General features: G+C 46.0%; 1 protein-coding gene across 1 annotated transcript in view; it reads left to right on the forward strand.

Annotated features, from left to right (window-relative positions):
• Positions 1-17466, forward strand: part of TMTC2 (transmembrane O-mannosyltransferase targeting cadherins 2) — a 322742-nt gene that overhangs the window by 143774 nt on the left and 161502 nt on the right. The gene's annotated exons all lie outside the window — the stretch shown is intronic.

Below are 17466 nucleotides of genomic sequence, written 5' to 3' on the forward strand. Positions count from 1 at the left end.
TCACTCTATACTCCGCTAGCCTGTCACTTAATACTCCGCTAGCCTGTCACTTAATACTCCGCTAGCCTGTCACTTAATACTCCGCTAGCCTGTCACTCTATTCTCCACTAGCCTGTCACTTAATACTCCGCTAGCCTGTCACTCTATACTCCGCTAGCCTGTCACTCTATACTCCGCTAGCCTGTCACTCTATACTCCGCTAGCCTGTCACTTAATACTCCGCTAGCCTGTCACTTAATACTCCGCTAGCCTGTCACTTAATACTCCACTAGCCTGTCACTTAATACTCCGCTAGCCTGTCACTCTATTCTCCGGTAGCCTGTCACTTAATACTCCGCTAGCCTGTCACTCTATACTCCGCTAGTCTGTCACTTAATACTCCGCTAGCCTGTCACTCTATACTCCGCTAGCCTGTCACTTAATACTCCGCTAGCCTGTTACTCTACTCCGCTAGCCTGTCACTTAATACTCCGCTAGCCTGTCACTTAATGCTCCGCTAGCCTGTCACTCTATACTCCGCTAGCCTGTCACTCTATACTCCGCTAGCCTGGCACTCTATACTCCACTAGTCTGTCACTCTATACTCCGCTAGCCTGTCACTCTATTCTCCGCTAGCCGGTCACTTAATACTCCGCTAGCCTGTTACTCTACTCCGCTAGCCTGTCACTTAATACTCCGCTAGCCTGTCACTTAATACTCCGCTAGCCTGTCACTCTATACTCCGCTAGCCTGTCACTCTATTCTCCGCTAGCCTGCCACTTAATACTCCACTTGCCTGTTACTCTATTCTCCGCTAGCCTGTCACTTAATACTCTGCTAGCCTGTCACTCTATACTCCACTAGGCTGTCACTTAATACTCCGCTAGCCTGTCACTCTATACTCCGCTAGCCTGTTACTCTATTCTCCGCTAGCCTGTCACTTAATACTCCGCTAGCCTGTCACTCTATACTCCGCTAGCCTGTCACTTAATACTCCGCTAGCCTGTCACTCTATACTCCGCTAGCCTGTCACTTAATACTCCGCTAGCCTGTCACTCTATACTCCGCTAGCCTGTCACTTAATACTCCACTTGCCTGTTACTCTATTCTCCGCTAGCCTGTCACTTAATACTCCGCTAGCCTGTCACTCTATACTCCACTAGGCTGTCACTTAATACTCCGCTAGCCTGTCACTCTATACTCCGCTAGCCTGTTACTCTATTCTCCGCTAGCCTGTCACTTAATACTCCGCTAGCCTGTCACTCTATACTCCGCTAGTCTGTCACTCTATACTCCGCTAGCCTGACACTCTATTCTCCGCTAGGCTGTCACTTAATACTCCGCTAGTCTGTCACTCTATACTCCGCTAGCCTGTCACTTAATACTCCGCTAGCCTGTCACTTAATACTCCGCTAGCCTGTCACTCTATACTCCGCTAGCCTGTCACTCTATACTCCACTATCCTGTCACTCTATACTCCGCTAGCCTGTCACTCTATACTCCGCTAGCCTGTCACTCTATACTCCGCTAGCCTGTCACTCTATACTCCGCTAGTCTGTCACTCTATACTCCGCTCACCTGTCACTTAATACTCCGCTAGCCTGTCACTCTATACTCCGCTAGCCTGTCACTCTATACTCCGCTAGCCTGTCACTCTATACTCCGCTAGTCTGTCACTCTATACTCCGCTATCTCTCTCACTCTCTACTCCGCTAGTCTGTCACTCTATACTCCGCTCACCTGTCACTTAATACTCCGCTAGCCTGTCACTCTTCCCTCACACCTCCATCCTCGTCGTTGCCCCCAGCGGGGGATCAGCCAACACTGCTGGAGAGGACGAGGTGTGGAGGGCGAGGTCCCAGGCTTCTTCTCCACGGCTCTTGTCCTCTTCGTTCCTTCAGCTCCAACCAACAACAACCCCCGTGTTGCTCCGCACACAGCCTGATATCCCCCTCCTCATTAAGGGCCCTCAGTTACCCGCTATTAAGCTGGTGCCTCAGCGGCGCCTCCTGCATATGCTCTCTCTCTCATCATCTCCATCTCCCCCCTCTCCGGCATCTACCCCGTGTTCCCATGCTCGCACCTGCCTGCCCCCAAATGCACCCGCTTAATTACTGCTTCTCCCCCTAATTGCTGGCGCCTCTCTGGTGGCTACTCCATGTCTTGATGCTTGCACCTGCTCGCCCTCAAATGCACCCGCTGTTTGCAAACCCTGCGCGTTACGCCACTACATTACCCTCCGCCGTGATGAAAAACCCAGCCGTCCCGGCTGACCTAATATACAACACAAGTAACGCGCGAATCCGTGACACAGGTAACAACACGAACCATGAGAAGAGGAAAAAAAACAACAATAATAACAATTTGTGGGAGTGTAAAACTGCAGTCTGTTCCGCCGCGGATAGAACAACGCAGCGGTCCGTGGCGCCGTCGATCTCACATTCCTCAACGGAACGTAATTCTCCGGGAACGGGTTCCTGCAGCCGGCCCGTCGCCGCGAACCACATCCAGCACGGGCGGAGGAGAAGAAGAACTGGACGAGGAGCGATGTCCCTTCCATGACGAATGGTGTACCGACGGCGGGTCACGTGGGAGCGTAACTGTCGTAACTCTCGGGTTGAACGAGAGCGGGTTCCCGTGGCCGGACCGTTCCTGCGCACATGTCCTTTCAATGGCGAGCGACGTGCTCGTGGCGGGTCCCCCGGCCCGGACTCGGGCGGTGGCCCGGTTGGCTTGTCCTGGGGCGTCAGCCGTCGCGATCCTGTGGGCGGAAGAGGACGATACTGCCGACGCGCATCCGCTTGGGGCGGTGTGACCAGTTCGTCGGACGCATGCAACACAGGCCGTTTCAGGATGGGAGATGGCGCATCGAGACGTGGCGGTACAAATCTTTTGAGGCGTGACGGGTGCAGGAACCAACGACGTCGCCCGACCTGAATGCGAACACGCTGGGGTCGTCGAACGTCCACGGGACGTTGCCACGGGCGATGCAGCTTGGGCGACGTGCCCACGGGCACCTGAGGGCAATGAAGCCATGCCCTGTCTCCTACCCGCCCATGGGTCACGTGGCGGTTGTGTACCTCGCAGCCGTTCGTTGGCCGCCTGACGCTCGGCCCGAGTTATTTATGGCGGCCTCTCGAGCCTCGCTCAGCCGGTCGAGGGTCACCTGCATGGGAGCCGGCACAGTGGATGCCTTGCCCGGTGGACACACGCCCAGTTGTTCCAGCGTGGGGTTCCCTACTATACATTAAATAAAAGGGCGAAAACCCCGTCGAGGCGTGGGGGGCCAGCCTATAGGCGGCAAGGACATCTGGAATGTGCAAGTCCCAATTGGACTGAGCCGCATTTACCTGCTGACACAACATGGATGTCAAGGTCCGGGTGCAATCGCTCAACCATTCCGTCCGTTTGTGGGTGGTAGAGGGAAGTCCGAATCTTTTTAGTGCCCAGGGAGTCAGACACCTCCTTCAGTAGCTTGGAGGATTTTTTTTTACCCTGGTCAGTGAGCAGATTTTCCGGGGCACCTTTATCAAGCACATACAGTGAGGGGAAAAAAGTATTTGATCCCCTGATGATTTTGTACGTTTGCCCACTGACAAAGAAATGATCAGTCTATAATTTTAATGGTAGGTTCATTTGAACAGTGAGAGACAGAATAACACAATCCAGAACAACGCATGTCAAATTTTTTATAAATTTATTGGCATTTTAATGAGGGAAATAAGTATTTGACCCCCTCTCAATCAGAAAGATGTCTGGCTCCCAGGTGCTGAGATTAGGAGCACACTCTTAAAGGGAGTGATCCTAATCTTAGCGTGTTACCTGTATAAAAGACACCTGTCCACAGAAGCAATCAATCAATCAGATTTCAAACTCTCCACCATGGCCAAGACCAAAGAACTCTCCAAGGATGCCAGGGACAAGATTGTAGACCTACACAAGGCTGGAATGGGCTACAAGACCATTGCCAAGCAGCTTGGTGAGAAGGTCACAACAGTTGGTGCGATTATTCGCAAATGGAAGAAACACAAAACAACTGTCAATCTTCCTCAGCCTGGGGCTCCATGCAAGATCTCACCTCGTGGAGTTTCAATGATCATGAGAACGGTGAGGAATCAGCCCAGAACTACACGGGAGGATCTTGTCAATGATCTCAAGGCAGCTCGGACCATACTCACCAAGAAAACAATTGGTAACACATTATGCCGTGAAGGACTGAAATTCTGCAGTGCCCACAAGGTCCCCCTGTTCAAGAAAGCACACATACATGCCCCTCTGAAGTTTGCTAAATGAACATCTGAATGATCCAGAGGACAACTGGGTGAAAGTGTTGTGGTCAGATGAGACGAAAATGGAGCTCTTTGGCATCAACTCAACTCGCCGTGTTTGGAGGAGGAGGAATGCTGCCTATGACCCCAAGAACACCATCCCCACGGTCAAACATTAAGGTGGAAACATTATGCTTTGAGGGTGTTTTTCTGCTAAGGGGACAGGACAATTTCACCGCATCAAAGGGACGATGGACGGGGCCATGTACCGTCAAATCTTGGGTGAGAACCTCCTTCCCTCAGCCAGGGCATTGAAAATGGGTCGTGGATGGGTATTCCAGCATGACAATGACCCAAAACACATGGCCAAGGCAAAAAAGGAGTGGCTCAAGAAGAAGCACATTAAGGTCCTGGAGTGGCCTAGCCAGTCTCCAGACCTTAATCCCATAGAAAATCTGTGGAGGGAGCTGAAGGTTCGAGTTGCCAAACGTCAGCCTCGAAACCTTAATGACTTGGAGATCTGCAAGGAGGAGTGGGACAAAATCCCTCCTGAGATGTGTGCAAACCTGGTGGCCAACTACAAGAAACGTCTGACCTCTGTGATTGCCAACACGGGTTTTGCCACCAAGTACTAAGTCATTTTTTGCAGAAGGGTCAAATACTTATTTCCCTCATTAAAATGCAAATCAATTTATAACATTTTTGACATGCGTTTTTCTGGATTTTTGTTGTTGTTGTTATTATGTCTCTCACTGTTCAAATAAACTTACCATTAAAATTATAGACTGATAATTTCTTTGTCAGTGGGCAAACGTACAAAATCAGCAGGGGATCAAATACTTTTTTCCCTCACTGTACCCCTGCAGAAAGGCCGTCAGTTATGGACGCCGCCGATTGGTCAGACCAAGGCCATGCCATTGGCCATCGGGTGAGATACTCAACTCTGTCATGGGACCTCTCTTGCCAGTATCCAAATATAAGAGTAGGTTTTACCCTTTCTGGCAATAAAACAGTTGTGTTAAGATGTCAAAACACCAAACTGAAACCTTTTTCAAGGAATCATGTCTGCATTAACCACATATACTTGTGGTGAATATGCAAACAAAAACAAACATGCTCTGATAGTATATACATTGTCTTTGAAAACTGATTGGTCCACACCAGAGACAGCTTTCTTTAGAGCCTTGTCTCAACAGTGCTAGACCAGAGGACGCCAAAAGGCGAACAGCATCTTAACACCTGTTTTATTGCCACAAAGGGTGAAACCTATTCTTATAGTTGGATACTGGCAAGGGAGGTCCCATGATGTAGCTGCTCACCCCGAGCTCTCAATGTCCTGATAGTGCATTGCTGTTTGCCTTTTGGCGTCCTCTGGTCTAACACTGTTGAGGCGAGGCTCTAAGAAAGCTGTCTCTGGTGCTGCTGCTGTTGTGCTGCATTCCAGCGAATCTCCTAAGCAAAGCATCCCATCCTCATGCAGCGAAAAATCTCGGCCCTCTTGTGCGAGTGTTTTCACAATAAGTGCGGTCTGGCCACTCTCCAGGCTCGTGGGCTCCCTCCTCTTCTTTAAGACAGCCCCGCAGGGCACATTCCTGCCCCTGATCTTTAGTCGAAGCGAAGGGTGCGATTTAATTGTTTTGATACCTGCGGGAAGCGCCGACTTTTCATTTGCACCGCCGCATTGGGGAAACCTCTTCAAAGCATTCCATGGGCCGGCTCACGGTCCTCACCAAGAGCAACATTTCGCCAAATTTAAATGCTCGTGAAATAGAATGCCACGCCAAAACTACACTGCGCGTAAAAATTCCGAGGGTATCTGGGAAGCCATACGTTTGCCTGCTCTGACTTACAAAACATTAAATATTTGTGAAATAATATTACTTTCAAGTTAAGATTTGAACGTCGCATTTTCCGATTATTCTTTTTTAAACTCCGTTTCTTCCTCGTGGGGCAGTGGATACAGCACTCAATTTCCATTTGGAATCGCGTTTGTTCGAAGGCTGACTCGGCCTGCCACATCATATCGTTGATAGAATGGGTACTTATTTGCAGGGAATCAACAGTGGTTGTCCTGTGGAGACATTGATTGGTCTTCATGAAGTTCCTGCCACTTGTTCAGTGCCAACGGCGGAGATGAAAATCACCCCATTAGCATTTGAATCGGAAGACACTTTGACCTTTCATGACATTTTTGTATTAATATACAATATTTGTTTCACATGATGTTCTCTACTATAGAATAATGTTATGATAATTATTCCATGTCAGCTTAATCCAGCAGAGTGTTCATTTTCTAAATTCCCAAAATGTGTCACATTTGACGTCCTGTAATGTACATGGTAACGGCATTTTGATGGCTGTCGTGTGGGTAGAGCAAAACCAGTTGGTTGAAAAAGCAATTCCAAGCGATAGCCCACTTGTTAAATTAAAGCAGATTAAGCTGCAATTACCTTGGCTGTGGGGGCCACGTTCTCACGACATTTCACGCCATCACGGCGTTTGCTTTTTATTTCGCTTTCGCCGCTGTGGTGCCCGGACAGCGGCACTTCTGCTGCGTGCGCGTAACGTCTCCAGAAATGTCAAGGAACTGCCTGTTAATAAAAAAAAACAAAACAAACGCGGACTCGATTCCATTAGCCGCGTGCACCGAAGGCCCCTTAAAATCCCAGATGATGAAAAACAAATGAGGCGTGCATGAGTTTCACCGTAAATTGTTCGCGTGATATTGTATGTGAAGACTATTGTGCTTTCCCATACGGCATCGTGTGCACGGCGCATCGGCAGCGCTGATAGTATGAAAATATTTGGATTTAAAGCTTTCGTGACTGCAGTGATTCATATTCTTGGTTCTTTCGGTAAAGTCACGTTGAAGGGAAACAATAAAATAATAAAATATATATAAAACAATGAAATTCTCACGACGTTTCGTCTGTAACACAAACAGTCATCATCAGGTGTGAAAAAACCAACGGCAAGAAGCATTTGAAAAAGTGGCAGTTTGTATTTATTAATTTATTTTCAAGCGTTGGTCGCATTTGGCTGCATATTTATTTATTTGAACGGTGTTTGTGTTTATTTATTTATTTAATTTTTCAAAATAAACGTTCGTGTAAGGCATAGATGCCATCAATCATGCCCAGTGTTTTAAAAACACCAGAACCGTAGACACGGGACAGACGGCAGTGGTTTTTACCACTCTAAGCTCTGACATGTTGGTTTTTTAATCTTTATAGACGTGCACGTGTGTATGCATGTACTGGTAGTGTAGTGCGGTTAGCACATTGCTCACGGATCCAACTGACCGAGATTTAATACCTGGCCACTGGTACCTGAACCTGGCCTTGTTCTTCATTATGTCGATGCAATTGAAAACGTATTTGGCACGATGTGATGAACATGATATTGGCGAACCCATAGTCTCGTGTCAAGTGCCGACTTTAAATAGATAGTAGATGTGTGGCTCCACTTCATATCTACTGTGACACTGGCTTACGTTGGGCACGTGACAATCATAATCTACTTAATATGAAATCAACAACAATCTATCCTTAACAGTGAAAATGCACCTGTGGATTCAACACTCATTGGACTCCATTATTGGAATAAACAAAAAAATACAATGCAAGGTTGTGCCATGCAGTGTTGAGCATCACCGTGAAAAAGTTTATTTCAGTTCAGGGTGGGAAAAAAAAAGCTGCACTAGGCTTGCCACTTGATAGTTTGAACTACAGCACAGCTCTCTATGTAGCATCAGAATGTGCAGCTTGCTGAGAAATGCCCCCTGTTGCTGCTGGGACACCGTTGCTCCCTTGCTAATCCCACGCCCGTGGGTGCGTGTGAATTATAAGAGCCCTCTTTTGGAGATGACGGTGGGTGCATTTGCCGCCTTATTGTAGCAAATGTAGCACTGAAAGGTATCAACACCACCGAGACGCAGAGAAAACAGTGAGGCTCATGGGTAGTGAGCAGGGGAAGTAACGTGGCACACGGTGCCGACCCCAAAAACACTCTCTCTGCATCACGGTCTGTGGCCCTAAAGTGATGTTTGTTAAAATTAATTAAATGATCGGAAAGCGGTGACATGGAACAGGGAAACACGTTTTTAATGTGTACAAAACCTTATTTTCATCCATGCAAGGGCCAAAATCACCCCATTTTCTTAGCAAGCAACTCATTTTACATACCGGCTTAATGCAGACCGACCAGATGTGCTCAATATGCACGTGACATACTGCTGTGACAGAGATTAGAAACGGGAGACGACATTCATCTGACGCTTATTGTATGCAAAATATCTCCATCAATGGTGTCTCTCAGGCGTGTGGTACTTCACTGTGTGGGGTTCTTATATGATTGCAGAGGAGTCTGCACTCAGATTGATCGACATGCACAGACACCCTCAAGACCAATCATGGTAAATGATACCCCTTTGAATTCTGACTTGAAAATTAGCTCCAAAACGAAAGTCAATGCATTATTGAAATGCCTCATGAACTAACTATAAACATTAATTAAATGCATTTTCTCTAAATCCTCCCTCAAGAATGCCAAAGGAATGGTATTTGTAATATCCATCACACGGTCTGTGTATTATTGCAATACCCCTGTCAAAAACATCGTAGTCGTAGTCCTAATGCTGACATGAATGTTGAACTGCACTTATCCGTGTTCGTGGCCAAAAATTCAGTCATGAAAACTCTACATTAACTTGGCAAGCATCGATAAGTTTCACTACAGGACAACCCCGCCTAGGATTAGAACTAGCGACCTCAAAGTTGGGATAGTAACTCATGATTGGAAGGTTGTGGCTGGTTTCACAAAACTCCTTACCTGACATTTTTTCTGTAATCCGTGGTCTAGATCAGTATAAAGTAAGGGCAATATCCACTGCAGGTGTTTGATATAACTAACCACTGCCATTCAATTGAGCTACTGTATATCATTAATTCCTTAGTTTTGGCAACATTCATCAATGCACACACAATACAGATCGACCCATCGCTGTCGCAAGTGTAAGTTCATTCAGTGGCGTACAATGCAAGCGCATCAGCACGAGCTAATGAATTAAATTGGCATTCATCAATTAGCGCATGATGGCAAGTCAACCAATGCAGCGGTCGATAGAAGTCCATTCATTCACGGCAAAAGGATGACCTCCCGGTTACGGGTCACGCGAGTGCGTAAATGGTGAAAGTAAAAAAACGTGCGAGCGAACAGATGGATTTTCATGGGGCGTCTTACAAGCAGTACGGTAATCAATCAGTCAGGAAACCAAATGAGAAAATCCGTTCCTCGATGTAACACAAGTCAATGTTCGCGGAGCTCTCTACAATGCACGCATGGGTCAACGTGGTGCATGAGGGTAAATAGCGGTGTGGAAATGCAAAAGGAAACCCAGGGGGCGATGGATCGGCGGCGAGGTCATCAACCACCTCACGCATGAGAGGGTGTCCACCTGATGTCCCTTACTCAGCAAGGGCATCAATTACCTCCGTAACTTAACACTTGAGGAGCGACATTTCCTCAAGTGTAAACAGTGCCTATAAATATCCCGTTTGCAGCAGTGCCAGCTTACACGTGATGCGCAATGCGAATGTTTGTATGTTGGAAATCACCAATCTTAAGCTTCAGAAAGCCTGTATTAACCAGGTCTCCCTTCGAAAATGAACATTTAATTCCCAACGGGTTTTACCTGTGTCAAAAATAGACTCAACTGTCCGTATGCTTGTCATATTATTGGATGAATGTCTGTTGCCTAACGGATTGTTTGCCCTCTACATTGAGTAATGGGTTCCTCTTCACTGCAGTAAAAGCAGCATTAGCTGTATTAAAAAAAAATGTTTTATGCTTCGCACAATACTCAAAGACACTCCAGTCAGAAATCCTTCCTGTTCCAAGAGACGCATATCCAAGTCTTGCACACTTGCTGGTTACGATAGTTAATTGAATACGTTCCTTTTTGTCTGCCTAATTTTTTATTGGACATCAACGAATGAATCTCGCTTTTGAACAAATATATTTGCTTGCATTGTGCGCCACGGGCCATATGGGAGTCCTTTGTACGCCGGCTAACATGATTAAGCGAGATTAGGTGGGGGAGTTGGGGCTGGCGGGCGGGCGGGGGGGGGAAGAGTCGCTGCTGTGTTTAGCCAACTCGTCCGTTTAATCCCGACGTGAGATGCGTGCCATTGGGGGTGGCTGCACGCACGCTGACCCCCCCCCCATGTCTCAGAACCAAGGACCGAGAGGCTTGCTCGCTCGCTCGCTCCACCAACCCCCCTCTCTCCTAACACTCGCCAAAACATCCCTTTGCCCTGTGACCCCCCCCACCCCTGCTCTGAAAGCAGCTGTAGCCGATCGTCCGCTGTTGCTTTGAGCTTTCTGCTGCTGCGCTCCCGCGGGACGCGCCGCTCTTGAGAACACGTGGCGCGGGGTAGCTTCGCAGACGTCTGGAGAATCCCAACACCCCCCCCCCCCCCCCAGGACTCTCGGGTCCGAGCCAAGAGTTGGATGGGTGCGTGTGTTGCGTGTGGGACAGGCAGGCGCAACCCCCGGCAGATCAAACAAACGCAAGGCAGTGGTCATCTCCGTTTGTGGTCACGAGCTGTTTGCTGGAAATGCAAGCAAACAAAATACTTTGGCAAGGGACACTTCGTTTGATTGGTCAGTACCTGTACTGTAATTCAGTAACGTGAACTGAACGTGTTACAGCTCTTGTGGAAACCCATGGGGAGGGGGGACGCGACCTGGGCTTGGCTGTCTTCACTCCAACGCTGTCCTCTGGACAGTCCGGTCCCTTCACCTGATGAAGGCCACTTGTGTTGTGGCCGAAACGTCGTGATTTTTATATTCTTAGTTTTTTCGACAAAGTCACGTTGAAGAGAAACAACAAAATAATAAAATATATATAAACAATATATATTTTATTATTTTGTTGTTTCTCTTCAACGTGACTTTACCGAAAAAACTAAGAATATGAATTACTGCAGTCACGAAAGCTTTAAATCAAAATTTAGTCGTGATTTTTGTTATTTTATTTTTTACCTACGTGACTTTACCGAATAGAACCAAAGAGTATAGGAAATGTATTTTGCTGCACTGCCCTCTACTGCCACTGTGGGCCCACGGCAGCCCACAATGCACCTGTTATATGCATGGTGGTCGCCCATTCTTGCACCTTCCAGGCTCTAAACTGCCGAGCTTCCGAGATCTGACCAGATTGGTGGATCATCGGCACGCACCGAAATTTAAATTTGTGGCCAACGATAGCTCATAGATATTTTTGAAGGTCTTAAACCAATCAGGGGAGTAGTGACACAGCGGTTAACACGCTGACCTGATATTGATTCTGGCGCATGGCTAACATCGGTGAAATGGGAACCGGTCGTGGGTGACCGCTTGATCAACTGACCAGCAAGGTGAAGAATGGTCAAGTAACTGGTATAGCAGTAAATTGACAGGGGGATTTAAACAGTCCCTACTCAAACTTTTGAGCAGACTGTGTGTGTTTTGGAACACAACACGCGACTGCACAATTTCAAGGAATTTTCGGACAAATAAGCATTTTCAAGAGTGTGGCTTTTTATATTCTTAGCTGTTTCGGTAAAGTCACGTTGAAGGGAAACAATAAAATAATAAAATATATATAAAACAATAAAAACAATAACGTGACTTTACCGAAAGTGCTAAGAATATGAATTACTGCAGTCACAAAAGCTTTAAATCAGTGTGACTTTTGTTTTTTTATGTCTTCACCAAAATGAAATGTGACGAATTTGGGAATATCAGCGTCCATGCTACATGGTCAGACACATGGTGCTGGATAGTATAAATTACTCAAAAAGGAAATCTCATTTATAATTAACTATGGCCTTCGAATACATTACAAAAAAATCTCATTACTTGGGCTTGGGTTTCTAATTGGTTAGAGTTATAATGTCATGATTCATAACTGTATTGAGATGAGAAACTGACAATATTTTTAATTCACATTTTGGTTGTTTATATCGTATATTCATAGTTCATGCAGAGTAAAGTGTTTCGTTCGTGGAGGGAATTATCTTCATAAAGGACTCGGATATTGAAATAGCCCTCGCTCAGAAGTGGATGGATAGGATTTTAACATTCATGGGAAATGTATTAAGTCATCATTGTTTTAGAGGGCAAAATTGTAATGGTAATTATGTTATGCATGTCCATTATGTAAAACTAGGTGGGATCTCGGTGGGAACCATCTTATTTTCAAAGGAAAGTGCGATAACTCTATGTACGCTATAAATAGGTTCAATGATGTTGCTTTCTGGGAAAAGTATTTCACATTGGCATACTGGTGGTAGTGTTGGTTTTCACCACTGTTTTTTTGCGCATTGTTCTTGTCGTGAGTGTTTAATGACACATTTACAGGTGTGGCTTTTTAGATATTCTCTGCAGAAATGACTCACAGGGTTTTTTTTCGGCAAGCTGACCACAGGGTTCTGTGTGTTCGCTTACGGCTACAACCAGATACATATAGGGGGAAGCTGTGAGAATGTGCACAGGTATCACCCACCCCTTGGGGGAACGAGAGCATTTGGCACCGCCAATTAAAGTCCCTGCAGTTTGCAACGGACTTGCTAGGAAAGCCAGTAAAAGTCAAATGCTGTAATTTAATTGCAAAAAAAAAGCATTGGAATTATTATTTATTGTACTTTTTACTGTTCACACTGAATAGTAGACCTACTTTTAAAGCCAGGTGAAAGCCAAATAACAAAATATTCTAGAGTAACCAAGTGTAAAATAGCATTTCACAGTCAGGAGACTAGGAAATGCGATAGAACGTTGGTTTTAATTGGCCTTAACATTCGTTACATGCTTAACATGCCATGAATGTTATTAGCAAATACAAAGTGGTTAAGAAACTAGTGGATAAAAAAATACACAATTTAGTTTAAATTTATATTCATTTTAAAGTTAGAATTTACCCTTTTCATGAACACAATTGGTATTCATACTCTTTGGTTCTTTCGGTAAAGTCACATAGGCAGCAAAAAATAATATATCGCGATGTTTCGGTCGCAACAACAGACGGTTGCTTGTGTTGTGATCGAAACGTCGTGATCTATTATGTTTCTACCCACGTGACTTTACCGAAAGAACCAAAGAGTAAGGATTCCTGCAGTCACGAAAGCTTCAAATCAAGACACAATTGGTATTGATGACAAAAATGTAGTACTTGTTATCCATTCCAATTTACATCGCGCCCCAACATAGGGAGTCAAACTTACGTCCTTTGCGTGTTACGTGAAACTTACCTGGTGTCCTGCCCCATGGGTAAGGGGGCATTGCCTAGGGGGACATCCCTTTACACTGGCAGTCACCAAGAAACGTCACGCTGCCCCCCCCCACCCCACCACCTTTTTGTAAGCACTGCCTGTGACTTAGTGGGATAAAGACGCTGCTGTTGGTTCCTCATCATCAACATCGACCATGGTAAATCCACTGCTGGATGAAGATCTCCACAAGCCCACCACCGTTTCTCACGTAGCAGCCGTGCGCGAGTTGACCGCATCGCTTCATCTCCCCGACGGACGTCACCTTGGACGCGTTCCGTTTTTATCCGTTAAATCCTATTTGCGACTTGACCACAAGACTCACAATTTAATCGTGTGATTACGTGGGCCTTCGGAGGAGCCGTTTGAGGTGCTGTTTGCGCTCTAAACTGAATCCCAAAATATAGATGTGCACAAACATGTCCCACTGTGTATCCTTACAAGACTGACTTGGACAATTGCCCGTAAAAAAGGCTAGCATGGCACATGACAGGTTGCAGTGGCTGGCTCCATGCCTCGCCACTCTTATCTGCCATGTACTGATATTGTCACACTGCACATGTTGCTAATTTTGGACTGAATTGACCTCGGGGAAACAGATCAAGATAAGATTTAAAAAAATTGCTATCGGTGCATGGCTAGAAATTGAATGTAGGCTGCCAGGAATGTGATGGCATCATAGTGTTTTGTACAGTTTTCTAACCACTGTGCCACGGCTCCTAAAACCACTCGCTCATGTGATCTGCCAACAGTCAATGAAGGATAAATTGGAAAAATGTACTCGCACATACTGTATACACAAAGTAAAGAAAGATCTCCTGTGAAGCGCAATAGACCATGAAAGCGAGTGTTCGAGCGAGCACCGACTCAGGCCGGCATGACACGTGAGATGGTAGTGTGGCTAACTACGACCCTTGTCTCCTCATTGCTATTGTTCAGTCACGTAAGGTTGCGTTAACCTAGGGATGACCCAGGATAGATTTACATATGACTTTCCGCTGATATGCGTGACCGTTCATGGGAGTTACAACCAGGTCACCGCGATTGTAGTGGAGTACGTTCACTACAGCACCATGCTCTACACGAGACAAAGCCAGGTGACCGAGATTGTAGTGCAGTACGTTCACTACAGCACCATGCTCTACACAAGACAAAGCCAGGTCACTGAGATTGTAGTGCAGTACGTTCACTACAGCACCATGCTCTACACAAGACAAAGCCAGGTGACCGAGATTGTAGTGCAGTACGTTCACTACAGCACCATGCTCTACACGAGACAAAGCCAGGTGACCGAGATTGTAGTGGAGTACGCTCGCTACAGCACCATGCTCTACACAAGACAAAGCCAGGTGACCGAAATTGTAGTGCAGTACGTTCACTACAGCACCATGCTCTACACAAGACAAAGATCCCCCTTATAACCTTAATAGACGTTTGGGGCAGTTGCTGTTCATCAGCACCTATGAAGGCCGGCACGGTACACAAGGACCACACCTGGCCGCCTTTGTCTACTCAGTGGCGATGTGTACACACTAGGTACTCATTTGAGGCTGAGTCAACCTAGGATAGGCCCAGTACCAATTGAGATAATCGCCACTGGTGTTGGCCGTGAGCAGGGATTGAACTCTGGTCGCCGGGTGCGTAGCACAGCACGCTAACCACTCCACTACCGCTTCCCACCATGTTAGAGACAAGCGCGCACGCACATCACATTCACGTGCATATGTGGTAAACACTTTCACAAACACACACCCATAACAACGTGAAACCCAGCTGTCTGTGTTAAACCCATGAGGGGCATTGGCACTGGAACACTGTTCCTAATTTATAGAATGCAGTCCGCACTGTGGCGAATCCAAGTCTCTTTGAAATCGGCGTCGACTTGTATTGGACGCACGTGGGCCTCGCTTTGTTCGACACAAACAATTTTTTGATCGCCCGTCGCGGCGATTGCAGGGAATCACGGCTTAGAATTGAGCACAATTGCGCACTCGAGATTTGCCGCAAGTTAATTAAAAGATATCCCCTGTGATTAATGCCATGGTAATGAGGCTGCCTGTTTTATATTTTTTTTGTTATTGTATGCTCGAAATTAAATCGTTTTAACTTTCTTTAGAACGTGCTGAGATGCTTAGGATACACGTGCATACTAACCTTGGCCACAATGCAAAGAAGGGTTCTATGTACATCATCCCCATTTAATCTGCGATCGCAGTACACCAGGCTGGAATTGGATTACTCCGTTTGGAAAATGGCTTTTGGTTTTTTGGCACACAATCCGCGCCGAGTTTCAAAGGCACCATTGAGTTATGTACCAATATTGGCAAGGTAAGGGCATAAGAACGATGTTTGGCCCACACATATTTCTCTTGAGATCAGTGCTGGATATATACGTCTTGCACTGGCAGCCCAAAGTGGGCTGTTGTGTTCTCCACTTCCAAGCACCACGTTCATTTTATTTCTAAGTGAAAATCTGTTGGATCTCAATTATTGGGGTTGCTCAGTGTGTGTGTGTGTCTGTTTCTTTGTCAGCGCTCGTGTTCACACATTTTCATGCCCGCCATGATAACCTGATATTTTTTTAACATACAGTATTTTTTAAAATATTATTTTATCCTGACATCAAAGCACTGAGACATATCAAGGCATTGTTGTCTTGCTGTTGGTAAATCAATTTAACAATGTTGGTTTTGGGCATTCCTTGACAGAGAAATACAGACATACAAAGGGGGTAAATGGCTGCTATGCAAGCTGGCTTGGTTTATTTTTCTCTCCCAATCATTATTGCCAGCTTGTCTCAGCTCAGATCTCTGTCTAGAGCATTTAAACCAAACACAGTAATCCTACATAATACAGTTTTTTTGGGTTAGATCACGTAAATATAAATGTGTCATTAAACCCGCCACCACCCGACACAGCCAATTAGTAAGGTTTGTCACGTAAACAAAACATGCCAATTCGTTACTAGTACAGCACACCGGTGTGTTGGAGAGCCAAGCCACAACATTTACAATCTGAGTACGACGTTTCGCCAGTAATTGGTCGCGAAAGCCTACGTGTTAAACAGTAATCCTAAATATATCTTATCTAGACGTAGGCAGCTAATGGTTACCCCTCAGCTCTCATGAAAGAAGCTACTCATTAAATATTGAATTAGAGAAATAAACAATATTATTATTATTCATGTTCACGTTGTTGGGGTAACGCATTGAACCCACCAACCCGATGTAACTCCTGGCCACGTTTCATGCAGCGGCGAGCGATATTTGAATTAGTGGGCCCTTGGCACCCACCCACCCCTCCTTGTACCTTCTCCATCAACCAGTGTGGTGAAGTATGGTTAAATATCAGCTTACTTTCGAATAGTAATGAATTCACTCGCTTGTTTGCCGCGTTCTGGCCCGATAGCGCACAACGTGCTCTGTGATGGCTTACGCAAGTCGGTTTTAACTGCAGCTTTGTTGTCCGAGTGTGATTTCAAGCAAACAGGTTACAACTATCATGTTGTTAAGGTGCACAAGTAGAAGTAGTGTTGTGTACTATACATACGAATACAAATGGAAAGCCGACTCTTCCTACCTCTTGCAGGGGAATTGAAAAGGTTGCATTTAATTTTGGTGGTTCGCGTTCACAAATTAGTGATGAAACGGTATGCCGTATGGTCGTCATATTGTGTGCAACGCTTCACCCTAAATGTATCTCCTCTCCTCTTGGAAGATTCGTGTGATCTGGTTTCGTGTGTGCTTCCAATGTACAGTGCTCTGTTCAACTGAGCTCCTTAATATCGTTGGCTCTTTGGCATTTTTCAAACAAGACACAAACGTGCAAAAAGCTGACAGCCTCTGTGCTTTTACAAACAAAAATCACCGGGATTCATGAAGAAGTGCATTGTGGGGTCCCCTTGTCTTCAG

This window comes from Petromyzon marinus, chromosome 7 (assembly GCF_048934315.1).
Source record: "Petromyzon marinus isolate PM22_M1 ecotype Great Lakes invasive population chromosome 7, UKy_Petmar_22M1.pri1.0, whole genome shotgun sequence".
NCBI classification, from domain to species: domain Eukaryota; kingdom Metazoa; phylum Chordata; class Hyperoartia; order Petromyzontiformes; family Petromyzontidae; genus Petromyzon; species Petromyzon marinus.